The 10,540-nt window shown below is 33.4% G+C and overlaps 1 long non-coding RNA gene across 1 annotated transcript; it reads right to left on the minus strand.

Annotated features, from left to right (window-relative positions):
• Nucleotides 1-6,854: 6,854 nt before the first annotated feature.
• LOC130322704 (uncharacterized) lies at nucleotides 6,855-10,461 on the minus strand. Its single transcript, XR_008868156.1, has 3 exons — nucleotides 10,387-10,461; nucleotides 9,212-9,284; nucleotides 6,855-6,932 (listed from the first exon to the last, which is right to left on the minus strand). It is a non-coding gene; the product is annotated as an uncharacterized LOC130322704 (long non-coding RNA).
• Between the last annotated feature and the right edge of the window lie 79 nt (nucleotides 10,462-10,540).

The following is a 10,540-nucleotide window of genomic DNA, read 5'->3' on the forward strand; positions in this document are numbered from 1 at the left end:
AACAAAAGAAAAGATGGAACCCATTGAGATATAGATGATAGGGATTTTTATTTCAATTGCAGTGCAGTGTATTATCCCTCCCAGGATAATACTGACAGAGACTATTGTTAGGTTTTTGGGGGGTTTGTGTTTGTAATGTTTGGGGTATGTGTTATTTTTTGTTTCTTTATTCATAAATTTTAAGGGTAATATATGTTTTTTTATTTTTGGGGGAAGGGGGCAGGAGCAAAATATTTTATAAATTATTTTAGTTTTTTTGTTTTTTAATCAAAAACTGTTATTTTTGTTGTTATTATTATTCATCAATTTCATCAATATTTTATATATTTTTATTTGGCAAAATATTTCTTGGAATGTCTGTTATCAATTTTGTGCAGAAATTTCGGATAGAGGTTAACCATGTTGCGGTGGGAATTGCTAAACTAAAAATTAATAACAGAAATACAGTTTGCCCCCGAGGTTCCAAAGCACAGAATGCACTTTAGATCAACAGCCGAAGCATCGTAGGGGGACCCATTCTAATGGAGACAATGTCCTCCACCCGTTTCCACAACATTGAGGGGCCACTCAAAGAAAGGGGCAGTCGAGCTTGAGCCACAGACGGTTGTTTCCATTCTGTATTTCTGTTTTATAATCAACATAATGTATTTTTCATAGTTTTAAATGGCAATAATCAGTTATAGTATGTGATTTATTACATTAACTTATAGATTTTTCTTTACAGTACAGTTATGTCTTAAATCTGCGGTCAGTCTATTGAAAAAGGGATTACTACAAATAAAAAACAGATATTAGAAATCATAAATGTTCCCAATCTCTGTACCTGAGACACAGTTGTGTTATATAAGAAGCTGTCTATAGACGATATACTTATTAAAAACACATATATCTTCATGTATAAGGTAGAGACTATGACATCTTTGCAGGTCTAGATGTTATATCTAGCCTGATTGTTATCAGTAATTAATATAAATATTAATTACCTGTCTCTTTGTTCCTTTCCTGCTGCTGACGGGGGTATAGGTCCCTTTCACCCTCTCACCGGGCATTAATCACCTATAAAGAGACACAGGTATGATAGCATGTCCCTTATACATGCTACAGACGCTAATATATCTAACACTCTAGGGCCAGAACTACTTGTCTCAGGGATTATAAAACCGCATTAGAAAAAAGAACAAAAGAAAAGATGGAACCCATTGAGATATAGATGATAGGAATTTTTATTTCTATTGTAGTGCAGTGTATTATCCCTCCCAGGATGATGTTGACAGACACTATTGTTAGGTTTTTGGGGGTTTTGTGTTTGCAATGTTTGGTGTATGTGTTATTTTTTGTTTCTTTATTTATAAATTTTAAGGGTAATATATGTTTTTTTATTTTTGGGGAAGGGGGCAGGAGCAAAATATTTGATAAATTATTATTGTTTATTTATTTTTTAATCAAAAACTTTTATTTTTGTTGTTATTATTATTCATCAACTTCATCAATATTTTATATATTTTTATTTGGCAAAATATTTCTTGGAATGTCTTTTATCAATTTTGTGCAGAAATTTAGGATAGAGGTTAACCATGTTGCGGTGGGAATTGCTAAACTAAAAATTAATAACAGAAATACAGTTTGCCCCCGAGATTCCAAAGCACAGAATGCACTTCAGATCAACAGCCGAAGCATCTTAGGGGGACCCATTCTAATGGAGACAATGTTCTCCACCCGTTTCCAGAACATTGAGGGCCACTCAAAGAAATGGGCAGTCGAGCTTGAGCCACAGACGGTTGTCTCCATTCTGTATTTCTGTTTTATAATCAACATAATGTATTTTTCATAGTTTTAAATGGCAATAATCAGTTATAGTATGTGATTTATTACATTAACTTATAGATTTTTCCTTACAGTACAGTTATGTCTTAAATCTACGGTAGGTCTATTGAAAAAGGGATTACTACAAATAAAAAACAGATATTAGAAATCCTAAATGTTCCTAATCTCTGTACCTGAGACATGGTTGTGTTATATAAGAAGCTGTCTATAGACGATATACTTATTAAAAACACATATATCTTCATGTATAAGGTAGAGACTATGACATCTTTGCAGGTTTAGATGTTGTATCTAGCCTTATTGTTATCAGTAATTAATATAAATATTAATTACCTGTCTCTTTGTTCCTTTCCTGCAGCTGACGGTGGTATAGGTCCCTTTCACCCTCTCACCGGGCATCAATCACCTATAAAAAGAAACAGGTATGATAACATGTCCCTTATACATGCTACAGACGCTAATATATCTAACACTCTAGGGCCAGAACTACTTGTCTCAGGGATTATAAAACCGCATTCGAAAAAAGAACAAAAGAAAAGATGGAACCCATTGAGATATAGATGATAGGGATTTTCATTTCTATTGTAGTGCAGTGTATTATCCCTCCCAGGATGATGTTGACAGACACTATTGTTAGGTTTTGGGGGGTTTTGTGTTTGCAATGTTTGGGGTATGTGTTATTTTTTGTTTCTTTATTTATAAATTTTAAGGGTAATATATGTTTTTTTATTTTTGGGGAAGGGGGCAGGAGCAAAATATTTGATAAATTATTATTGTTTATTTGTTTTTTAATAAAAAACTGTTATTTTTGTTGTTATTATTATTCATCAACTTCATCAATATTTCATATATTTTTATTTGGCAAAATATTTCTTGGAATGTCTTTTATCAATTTTGTGCAGAAATTTAGGATAGAGGTTAACCATGTTGCGGTGGGAATTGCTAAACTAAAAATTAATAACAGAAATACAGTTTGCCCCCGAGATTCCAAAGCACAGAATGCACTTCAGATCAACAGCCGAAGCATCTTAGGGGGACCCATTCTAATGGAGACAATGTCCTCCACCCGTTTCCAGAACATTGAGGGGCCACTCAAAGAAATGGGCAGTCGAGCTTGAGCCACAGACGGTTGTCTCCATTCTGTATTTCTGTTTTATAATCAACATAATGTATTTTTCATAGTTTTAAATGGCAATAATCAGTTATAGTATGTGATTTATTACATTAACTTATAGATTTTTCTTTACAGTACAGTTATGTCTTAATTTTGCGGTCAGTCTATTGAAAAAGGGATTACTACAAATAAAAAACAGATATTAGAAATCATAAATGTTCCTAATCTCTGTACCTGAGACATGGTTGTGTTATATAAGAAGCTGTCTATAGACGATATACTTATTAAAAACACATATATCTTCATGTATAAGGTAGAGACTATGACATCTTTGCAGGTTTAGATGTTGTATCTAGCCTGATTGTTATCAGTAATTAATATAAATATTAATTACCTGTCTCTTTGTTCCTTTCCTGCAGCTGACGGAGGTATAGGTCCCTTTCACCCTCTCACCGGGCATCAATCACCTATAAAAAGACACAGGTATGATAACATGTCCCTTATACATGCTACAGACGCTAATATATCTAACACTCTAGGGCCAGAACTACTTGTCTCAGGGATTATAAAACCGCATTAGAAAAAAGAACAAAAGAAAAGATGGAACCCATTGAGATATAGATGATAGGGATTTATATTTCTATTGCAGTGCAGTGTATTATCCCTCCCAGGATGATGTTGACAGAGACTATTGTTAGGTTTTTGGGGGTTTTGTGTTTGTAATGTTTGGGCTATGTGTTATTTTTTGTTTCTTTATTCATAAATTTTAAGGGTAATATATGTTTTTTTATTTTTGGGGGAAGGGGGCAGGAGCAAAATATTTTATAAATTATTTTAGTTTTTTTGTTTTTTAATCAAAAACTGTTATTTTTGTTGTTATTATTATTCATCAGTTTCATCAATATTTTATATATTTTTATTTGGTAAAATATTTCTTGGAATGTCTGTTATCAATTTTGTGCAGAAATTTAGGATAGAGGTTAACCATGTTGCGGTGGGAATTGCTAAACTAAAAATTAATAACAGAAATACAGTTTGCCCCCGAGGTTCCAAAGCACAGAATGCACTTCAGATCAACAGCCGAAGCATCGTAGGGGGACCCATTCTAATGGAGACAATGTCCTCCACCCGTTTCCACAACATTGAGGGGCCACTCAAAGAAAGGGGCAGTCGAGCTTGAGCCACAGACGGTTGTTTCCATTCTGTATTTCTGTTTTATAATCAACATAATGTATTTTTCATAGTTTTAAATGGCAATAATCAGTTATAGTATGTGATTTATTACATTAACTTATAGATTTTTCTTTACAGTACAGTTATGTCTTAAATCTGCGGTCAGTCTATTGAAAAAGGGATTACTACAAATAAAAAACAGATATTAGAAATCATAAATGTTCCCAATCTCTGTACCTGAGAAACAGTTGTGTCATATAAGAAGCTGTCTATAGACGATATACTTATTAAAAACACATATATCTTCATGTATAAGGTAGAGACTATGACATCTCTGCAGGTCTAGATGTTATATCTAGCCTGATTGTTATCAGTAATTAATATAAATATTAATTACCTGTCTCTTTGTTCCTTTCCTGCAGCTGACGGGGGTATAGGTCCCTTTCACCCTCTCACCGGGCATTAATCACCTATAAAAAGACACAGGTATGATGACATGTCCCTTATACATGCTACAGACGCTAATATATATAACACTCTAGGGCCAGAACTACTTGTCTCAGGGATTATAAAACCGCATTAGAAAAAAGAACAAAAGAAAAGATGGAACCCATTGAGATATAGATGATAGGGATTTTTATTTCTATTGTAGTGCAGTGTATTATACCTCCCAGGATGATGTTGACAGACACTATTGTTAGGTTTTTGGGGGTTTTGTGTTTGCAATGTTTGGGGTATGTGTTATTTTTTGTTTCTTTATTTATAAATTTTAAGGGTAAGATATGTTTTTTTATTTTTGGGGAAGGGGGCAGGAGCAAAATATTTGATAAATTATTATTGTTTATTTGTTTTTTAATAAAAAACTGTTATTTTTGTTGTTATTATTATTCATCAACTTCATCAATATTTTATATATTTTTATTTGGCAAAATATTTCTTGGAATGTCTTTTATCAATTTTGTGCAGAAATTTAGGATAGAGGTTAACCATGTTGCGGTGGGAATTGCTAAACTAAAAATTAATAACAGAAATAAAGTTTGCCCCCGAGATTCCAAAGCACAGAATGCACTTCAGATCAACAGCCGAAGCATCTTAGGGGGACCCATTCTAATGGAGACAATGTCCTCCACCCGTTTCCAGAACATTGAGGGGCCACTCAAAGAAATGGGCAGTCGAGCTTGAGCCACAGACGGTTGTCTCCATTCTGTATTTCTGTTTTATAATCAACATAATGTATTTTTCATAGTTTTAAATGGCAATAATCAGTTATAGTATGTGATTTATTACATTAACTTATAGATTTTTCTTTACAGTACAGTTATGTCTTAAATCTACGGTAGGTCTATTGAAAAAGGGATTACTACAAATAAAAAACAGATATTAGAAATCATAAATGTTCCTAATCTCTGTACCTGAGACATGGTTGTGTTATATAAGAAGCTGTCTATAGACGATATACTTATTAAAAACACATATATCTTCATGTATAAGGTAGAGACTATGACATCTTTGCAGGGTTAGATGTTGTATCTAGCCTGATTGTTATCAGTAATTAATATAAATATTAATTACCTGTCTCTTTGTTCCTTTCCTGCAGCTGACGGAGGTATAGGTCCCTTTCACCCTCTCACCGGGCATCAATCACCTATAAAAAGACACAGGTATGATAACATGTCCCTTATACATGCTACAGACGCTAATATATCTAACACTCTAGGGCCAGAACTACTTGTCTCAGGGATTATAAAACCGCATTAGAAAAAAGAACAAAAGAAAAGATGGAACCCATTGAGATATAGATGATAGGGATTTATATTTCTATTGCAGTGCAGTGTATTATCCCTCCCAGGATTATGTTGACAGAGACTATTGTTAGGTTTTTGGGGGTTTTGTGTTTGTAATGTTTGGGGTATGTGTTATTTTTTGTTTCTTTATTCATAAATTTTAAGGGTAATATATGTTTTTTTATTTTTGGGGGAAGGGGGCAGGAGCAAAATATTTTATAAATTATTTTAGTTTTTTTGTTTTTTAATCAAAAACTGTTATTTTTGTTGTTATTATTATTCATCAGTTTCATCAATATTTTATATATTTTTATTTGGTAAAATATTTCTTGGAATGTCTGTTATCAATTTTGTGCAGAAATTTAGGATAGAGGTTAACCATGTTGCGGTGGGAATTGCTAAACTAAAAATTAATAACAGAAATACAGTTTGCCCCCGAGGTTCCAAAGCACAGAATGCACTTCAGATCAACAGCCGAAGCATCGTAGGGGGACCCATTCTAATGGAGACAATGTCCTCCACCCGTTTCCACAACATTGAGGGGCCACTCAAAGAAAGGGGCAGTCGAGCTTGAGCCACAGACGGTTGTTTCCATTCTGTATTTCTGTTTTATAATCAACATAATGTATTTTTCATAGTTTTAAATGGCAATAATCAGTTATAGTATGTGATTTATTACATTAACTTATAGATTTTTCTTTACAGTACAGTTATGTCTTAAATCTGCGGTCAGTCTATTGAAAAAGGGATTACTACAAATAAAAAACAGATATTAGAAATCATAAATGTTCCCAATCTCTGTACCTGAGAAACAGTTGTGTTATATAAGAAGCTGTCTATAGACGATATACTTATTAAAAACACATATATCTTCATGTATAAGGTAGAGACTATGACATCTCTGCAGGTCTAGATGTTATATCTAGCCTGATTGTTATCAGTAATTAATATAAATATTAATTACCTGTCTCTTTGTTCCTTTCCTGCAGCTGACGGGGGTATAGGTCCCTTTCACCCTCTCACCGGGCATCAATCACCTATAAAAAGACACAGGTATGATAACATGTCTCTTATACATGCTACAGACGCTAATATATCTAACACTCTAGGGCCAGAACTACTTGTCTCAGGGATTATAAAACCGCATTAGAAAAAAGAACAAAAGAAAAGATGGAACCCATTGAGATATAGATGATAGGGATTTTTCTTTCTATTGCAGTGCAATGTATTATCCCTCCCAGGATAATACTGACAGAGACTATTGTTAGGTTTTTGGGGGGTTTGTGTTTGTAATGTTTGGGGTATGTGTAATTTTTTGTTTCTTTATTCATAAATTTTAAGGGTAATATATGTTTTTTTTATTTTTGGGGAAGGGGGCAGGAGCAAAATATTTTATAAATTATTTTAGTTTTTTTGTTTTTTAATCAAAAACTGTTATTTTTGTTGTTATTATTATTCATCAATTTCATCAATATTTTATATATTTTTATTTGGCAAAATATTTCTTGGAATGTCTGTTATCAATTTTGTGCAGAAATTTAGGATAGAGGTTAACCATGTTGCGGTGGGAATTGCTAAACTAAAAATTAATAACAGAAATACAGTTTGCCCCCGAGGTTCCAAAGCACAGAATGCACTTCAGATCAACAGCCGAAGCATCGTAAGGGGACCCATTCTAATGGAGACAATGTCCTCCACCCGTTTCCACAACATTGAGGGGCCACTCAAAGAAAGGGGCAGTCGAGCTTGAGCCACAGACGGTTGTTTCCATTCTGTATTTCTGTTTTATAATCAACATAATGTATTTTTCATAGTTTTAAATGGCAATAATCAGTTTTAGTATGTGATTTATTACATTAACTTATAGATTTTTCTTTACAGTACAGTTATGTCTTAAATCTGCGGTCAGTCTATTGAAAAAGGGATTACTACAAATAAAAAACAGATATTAGAAATCATAAATGTTCCCAATCTCTGTACCTGAGACACAGTTGTGTTATATAAGAAGCTGTCTATAGACGATATACTTATTAAAAACACATATATCTTCATGTATAAGGTAGAGACTATGACATCTCTGCAGGTCTAGATGTTATATCTAGCCTGATTGTTATCAGTAATTAATATAAATATTAATTACCTGTCTATTTGTTCCTTTCCTGCAGCTGACTGGGGGTTTAGGTCCCTTTCACCCTCTCACCGGGCATTAATCACCTATAAAAAGACACAGGTATGATAACATGTCCCTTATACATGCTACAGACGCTAATATATATAACACTCTAGGGCCAGAACTACTTGTCTCAGGGATTATAAAACCGCATTAGAAAAAAGAACAAAAGAAAAGATGGAACCCATTGAGATATAGATGATAGGGATTTTTATTTCTATTGTAGTGCAGTGTATTATCCCTCCCAGTATGATGTTGACAGACACTATAGTTAGGTTTTTGGGGGGTTTGTGTTTGCAATGTTTGGGGTATGTGTTATTTTTTGTTTCTTTATTTATAAATTTTAAGGGTAATATATGTTTTTTTATTTTTGGGGAAGGGGGCAGGAGCAAAATATTTGATAAATTATTATTGTTTATTTGTTTTTTAATCAAAAACTGTTATTTTTGTTGTTATTATTATTCATCAACTTCATCAATATTTTATATATTTTTATTTGGCAAAATATTTCTTGGAATGTCTTTTATCAATTTTGTGCAGAAATTTAGGATAGAGGTTAACCATGTTGCGGTGGGAATTGCTAAACTAAAAATTAATAACAGAAATACAGTTTGCCCCCGAGATTCCAAAGCACAGAATGCACTTCAGATCAACAGCCGAAGCATCTTAGGGGGACCCATTCCAATGGAGACAATGTCCTCCACCCGTTTCCACAACATTGAGGGGCCACTCAAAGAAATGGGCAGTCGAGCTTGAGCCACAGACGGTTGTCTCCATTCTGTATTTCTGTTTTATAATCAACATAATGTATTTTTCATAGTTTTAAATGGCAATAATCAGTTATAGTATGTGATTTATTACATTAACTTATAGATTTTTCTTTACAGTACAGCTTTGTCTAAAAACTGCTGTCAGTCTATTGAAAAAGGGATTACTACAAATAAAAAACAGATATTAGAAATCATAAATGTTCCTAATCTCTGTACCTGAGACATGGTTGTGTTATATAAGAAGCTGTCTATAGACGATATACTTATTAAAAACACATATATCTTCATGTATAAGGTAGAGACTATGACATCTTTGCAGGTTTAGATGTTGTATCTAGCCTGATTGTTATCAGTAATAAATATAAATATTAATTACCTGTCTCTTTGTTCCTTTCCTGCAGCTGACGGGGGTATAGGTCCCTTTCACCCTCTCACCGGGCATCAATCACCTATAAAAAGACACAGGTATGATAACATGTCCCTTATACATGCTACAGACGCTAATATATCTAACACTCTAGGGCCAGAAATACTTGTCTCAGGGATTATAAAACCGCATTAGAAAAAAGAACAAAAGAAAAGATGGAACCCATTGAGATATAGATGATAGGGATTTTTATTTCTATTGCAGTGCAGTGTATTATCCCTCCCAGGATAATACTGACAGAGACTATTGTTAGGTTTTTGGGGGGTTTGTGTTTGTAATGTTTGGGGTATGTGTTATTTTTTGTTTCTTTATTTATAAATTTTAAGGGTAATATATGTTTTTTTATTTTTGGGGAAGGGGGCAGGAGCAAAATATTTTATAAATTATTTTAGTTTTTTTGTTTTTTAATCAAAAACTGTTATTTTTGTTGTTATTATTATTTATCAATTTCATCAATATTTTATATATTTTTATTTGGCAAAATATTTCTTGGAATGTCTGTTATCAATTTTGTGCAGAAATTTCGGATAGAGGTTAACCATGTTGCGGTGGGAATTGCTAAACTAAAAATTAATAACAGAAATACAGTTTGCCCCCGAGGTTCCAAAGCACAGAATGCACTTCAGATCAACAGCCGAAGCATCGTAGGGGGACCCATTCTAATGGAGACAATGTCCTCCACCCGTTTCCACAACATTGAGGGGCCACTCAAAGAAAGGGGCAGTCGAGCTTGAGCCACAGACGGTTGTTTCCATTCTGTATTTCTGTTTTATAATCAACATAATGTATTTTTCATAGTTTTAAATGGCAATAATCAGTTATAGTATGTGATTTATTACATTAACTTATAGATTTTTCTTTACAGTACAGTTATGTCTTAAATCTGCGGTCAGTCTATTGAAAAAGGGATTACTACAAATAAAAAACAGATATTAGAAATCATAAATGTTCCCAATCTCTGTACCTGAGACACAGTTGTGTTATATTAGAAGCTGTCTATAGACGATATACTTATTAAAAACACATATATCTTCATGTATAAGGTAGAGACTATGACATCTTTGCAGGTCTAGATGTTATATCTAGCCTGATTGTTATCAGTAATTAATATAAATATTAATTACCTGTCTCTTTGTTCCTTTCCTGCTGCTGACGGGGGTATAGGTCCCTTTCGCCCTCTCACCGGGCATTAATCACCTATAAAGAGACACAGGTATGATAACATGTCCCTTATACATGCTACAGATGCTAATATATATAACACTCTAGGGCCAGAAC

The sequence above is a fragment of the Hyla sarda genome, unplaced genomic scaffold (assembly GCF_029499605.1).
Source record: "Hyla sarda isolate aHylSar1 unplaced genomic scaffold, aHylSar1.hap1 scaffold_2374, whole genome shotgun sequence".
Taxonomy (NCBI): Eukaryota; Metazoa; Chordata; class Amphibia; order Anura; family Hylidae; genus Hyla; species Hyla sarda.